Raw genomic sequence first — 5,097 nt, 5'->3', positions numbered from 1 at the left:
TATTTTACCATAATAAAAAAAAGATGAAAGAACAGCATAAACCAGAATTAGGTAAGATGATAGAACTCAAGACAGAATTCAAAATAAAAGAAAAAAGTTTCAGAAGTGAGGACTAAATTTAAAATAATACAAGAGTGGGGACTTCCCTGGTTGTCCAGTGGTTAAGAATCCACCTTGCAATGCAGGGGATGCAGGTTCGGTCCCTGGTTGGGGAACTGAGATCCCACATGCTGCAGGGCAACTAAGCCCGCACGCCGCAACTACTGAGCCCACGTGCTCTGGAGCCCACGCGCCACAACTGGAGAGCCCACGAGCCGCAAGGAAGAGCCCACGCACTGCAACAAAGAGCCCACGTGCTGCAACTAATACCCGACACCTCCAAAAATAAATAAGTTAATTAATTAAATAAATTAAATAAAATAATACGAGTGAATGAACATAATGGATAATGCCTTAAGAGAAACAAACAAGAAGAGGAAAAAATTTTTTTAAATCTAAAAGAAGATAAAAAGAATTTTAGAGAAATGGCAAACATAACAGATAGGCAAAAAAGAGTCAGGACAGCTCTGAAAAGAGTAAATACGTATAAGGGGCTTTCCTGGTGGTGCAGTGGTTAAGAACCCTCCTGCCAATGCAGGGGATATGGGTTCGATCCCTGGCCCAGGAAGATCCCACATGCCGTGGAGAAGCTAAGCCCGTGAGACACAACTACTGAGCCTGTGTGCCACAACTACTGAAGCCCACGCGCCTAGAGCCCGTGCTCGGCAACACGAGGAGCCACCGCAATGAGAAGCCCGCTTGCCGCAACTAGAGAAAGCCTGCGCACAGCAACAAAGACCCAAAGCAGCCAAAAATAAATAAATAAATACATTTATATATATATATATATATATATATATATATATATATATATATGTATAAGAATCTGTTATACCATAAAAGTGACATTTCAAATCAGTGGGACAGATTAGTCAGTAAATTGTGATACATAAATGTTGGGGTATAAATATTTCTCTGGAAGGATCCACAGCACGGCCAAAGCAGATGTCTCTGAGGAGGGAAATGTGTGGCTGGGGAACGTGGGGAAAAGGGTCACTTTTCATTGAATACCCTTGTGTACCTTTTCTAGTGTTCTGTCATGTGAATCTATTACCTGTGAAGTTTGCCTGAGTTCAAACCCCAGTTCCCCCAATTGCTAGCTCTTAATCTTGGGCAAACTCTTCACACTCTCCAAGCCTCTTTATCTGTGAAGTAAGGTCAGTAACTTAGCCTGGTGCTGCCTGGCACAGAATAAACTCTCAAAAAATGGACATTATTAGTGAAAAAAGCCCAAATGCCCATCAGTGGATGAATGGATTTTTAAAATGTGGTGTATATGTGAAATATTATACAGCCATAAAAAGGAATGAAGTACTAACACATGCTACAACATGGACGAACTTGAAAACATTATGCTAAGTGAAAGAAGCCAGAGACAGCGGTCACATTTGTATTATTTCATGAAATGTCCAGAAAAGGCAAAAACCATAGCGACAGAAAGCAAATTAATGGTTGCCAGGACTGAAGGAAGAGGGGATGAAGAGTGCCTGCTGATGCTTAAGGGGGCTTCTTTTTGGGGTGATGAAAACGTGATGGGTTAGATGCCGGTGATGGTTGCATAGGCTTGTGGATGTACTAAATGACACTGAATTTGCAGTTTCAGAAGGTGAATTTTATGGCATGTGAATGACATCTCAAAAAAATAATTTTGAAAATGAAAATTGCCCGTTTTCCCATAGTCACTATCCACTGTCTCCATCTCTCCCTTCTCCCCACTGCATTCCTTTTCACGCCCACCCCTGCCGCTCTCTCCCATCGTCACTCCCTCGAGCTGCCCCACGAGGCCTCCCAGGGAGCCTCTGAACCCCTGGGCGCCTGCGTCCTGTGGCTGTTGGAGCTGCTGCCCAGTGCGCGTGCCCCCACCACTCTCACCCGTGAGAGTGGACGCTTCCGTCGGATTTTTTCTCATGCGTTTCAGTTGATGGTGATGTTTACAAAAGGCGGCACGTGCCCTGCTCAATGGAGGAAGCCCCTCAAGTTAATATTTAGGCGCGTGCAGAAGTTTGATCTCGTCCACCAGTAACCTCAGGATGCTGTGCTCTGAAAGCCAGGTTGGCCGCCTACGGGCATCTGCAAATACAGAGGACTTCAGAGGCATTTGGGCCTCAAGTTGAGTCCTTGTACCTCCACATGGGATGTGACCTCAGCCCTTTGCTGCACCTCTGTAAGTGAAGTGGCACAGGAATACCGGCCTTGCCCGTCGTTGCCAAGGTTAACTGAATAGTGCATTCGCTCCCCTCGTGCTTAGGTGTTGAGTACATCGTGATTTACATACCAGGCCCTATTCGTGGGCCTCCTGATGCAGCAGTTCCCTTGGCTCTGCCCCTGTCGTCAGCTGCCCCTAGGATAACTCTGAGCCCTAGCCACTTCTCTGGTAGATTTCCCTATTCCCCCACTATAATCACACCTGAATAGGGCAACTCAAACCTTTCAGAGATGTGTCGTGAACCTCTTGTTTTCTGAAATACCTATCTGGTGGTTGTGAGACTTAAGGCCAACCTCCCCGAGAGACTTTGTTTCTATTTCTCCTAGTAAACCTAGACTCATCTCCTGTCACCTTCAACTCTACTCCAATTGTGTTCTTTCAACCCAGACCTCTGACCCTGCTTTTTACTTCTGCCATTTCATCCTCACTCCTGCTTCCTTTCCTAAATCCATACATCTCTTTTGGCCTTCCTAGACCTGGGCCAAGTTCCTTCCTCTTTCCTCAGTTTTTACCCCTTTCCTTCATTCTCCCATCCAACTTTCAGGCCTTCCTTTCTCACGCCCCAGTTAGCAGCATCTCAAAATTCGAAAGGTTTATTACTCATCTATTAATGGTATTCCATTCACTTATTCAGTTCTATACCTATCTTACCTATGTATGGAAGAACCGCTGGTAGCCAAAGTGGCACCAAGAATCCTAGCAGCTGTCACCTGACGTATCCGTAGTAGTCAGCAATTTCCATTTCTTTGTCCCTCTCAGTGAAAAATTGCAGCTTCCCCGAAGAGGTGTATCTGGCAGCATTCTCCCGTTGTTGAGCCCGCCTCTTCATGGCCTCTCGCTCTGGCCTCTGCTCTTGTTCGATGGGCTTTGACATGACTGGCTCAGGCACATTGGGTTCCCTCCATGGAATTCGTTGCTTGCTGAAGTCTTGGCATAGAAGTTGGGTTTGGAGCTTGGGTGGGGACTGGCGCTTAGTCACAGCAGGGGGAACAGGCTCGCGCTGGAGAGAAGCGCCAGATGAAGTTTTGTAGGGTGCAGGCCTAGGAGCAGCAGACTGAGGGGACACGAGGCTGGGTATGGTTGGTCCAAGCCGGTTGGGTTGGGTTGGTCACAGTTGGCTGAGCTGGTTTGGCAGGACCTGGCAGAGAGGCAGGAGCTGGCTGGGATGAATTGACTGCAGCAGGTTGAGCTGAGTCAGTAGAACCAGGCTGGGCACGGTAAGCCACAGCAGGCCGATGTGAGGCCAGAGACTGTGGCCTCTGAGGAGCGGGTCGAGCTTGAGGCTTGTCCCAGGCAGAAAAAGGCAGAGGTATCAACTTGACCGTCTCAGGAGGAGGCAGCTCATACTGGAATGGAGATGGACACTCTGTTTCAGCACTGCTGTCTGGTTTCTGGGCTTCGACTTGAGTTTTCTCAGCACTCTTACCCTCACGTGGGGTATGCCGCCATGGCTGGATAGCTGGGGGTGGCTGGGGGTCTTTGGGGTTGCTTGAATTTCCCAAGACCCGACAGGAAGAGAGCCCAGTTTTCTTATCATCCTTCTTCCCCAGCGCATGAAGAACCTTCACAGACTCCAGCATGCGCACGCCAAGGGAGGTTCGAGGCTTTTGAAAGCTCAGTTTGGTGTTTCTTTCGCTTCGTCTCGGGAATAGTTGGCTTCTCTTCTGCCTTGACTTTGTTCCCTGACTGCTTGTTCTCTTCAGCCTTGTTTCTTCCTCTGGTCCTTTTGGTCTTTTCCTGCCCATGGCTCTCAGTTTTGCTGATCTTTCTGGATGCAGCTTTCTGAGGTTTGCCTTTAGAGTGCTTGGCCGTGTTCACAGGAGCCCTGTCACTGACTGCAGCGTTGCATATAACCACTTCTCCCCCTAACAGGCACTCTGGATTCTTTGGCTGGATTTTGGCCTTGGGAGCACCACTGATAGGCTCAGAGGCTTTCTGTTTGTTCTTCCTGGGTTGATCAGAGGGAACCTTTATGACACTTGGCTTTTCCTGCACCTGATTCACCTTAAAGGCTCTGGTATCTTTGGCTTTGATCCCGTTGGAACCTTGGGATTGATCAAGATCTTTCCAAGAACTAAAGAGCTGGGGAAGGTGAATATCCTCCGCCAGTGTAGTAATGTCTGCAAAACCACTGCTAGATTCGATCCCATTTTCAAGCGTCCCTAGGTCCTCACGACTCAGGCTGTTCTTTCCCAGATCAGCATTTTCAGATCCAGGCTGCTTCTCTTGGCCGAGGGGATCGGTGTAGGCCAGCGGCTGGTGAATATCAGGGATTTCTAAAGGGAGTAGTGGAGGATCTTGGTTTTCTTTTGGGATGTGTTAGGCATCCAGAATCTTTGAAAGCTTGGTTTTAATATCATCCACGTTCTTACTCTCTATTTGTCCCTGGCTTGGAGCTGGAGACAGGGCCAGGAGACGACTGGCACTCTGGGCTGGAGCTGTCACTGAAATGTCCCCAAGTTCAGGTGTTGGGTTACTCTTAAGTATCTGAATATTTCTGCTACTTCAGGGCTTGGGGAGTTCTTGAGTTTGTGTCACACAAAATGTCTGGCTTGGAGGTTGCAATCCCAGGGAATTTTTCATCACCTGGGAAGTCTCCATCACTACAAAGAAATCAAGGTAAAAGTCAGTCCCTGGTAAGTGAGATGCTCCCGCTAAACTCCAACACAGCAATCATGTACCGTTCAAGGTACATGATTGCTGTGTTGGTGTTTAGGGGCAGGATGGGCGAGGCATTTCTAGTAACTCTTCTTAAGGATCATGGACAATGCCCTATGCTACGAGATAAGCGG

Source organism: Balaenoptera physalus (assembly GCF_965194825.1).
Source record: "Balaenoptera physalus genome assembly, contig: HAP1_SCAFFOLD_1958, whole genome shotgun sequence".
NCBI classification, from domain to species: Eukaryota; Metazoa; Chordata; class Mammalia; order Artiodactyla; family Balaenopteridae; genus Balaenoptera; species Balaenoptera physalus.
The sequence above is the reverse complement of the archived record's forward strand: the minus strand, read 5'-3'. Positions refer to the sequence as shown.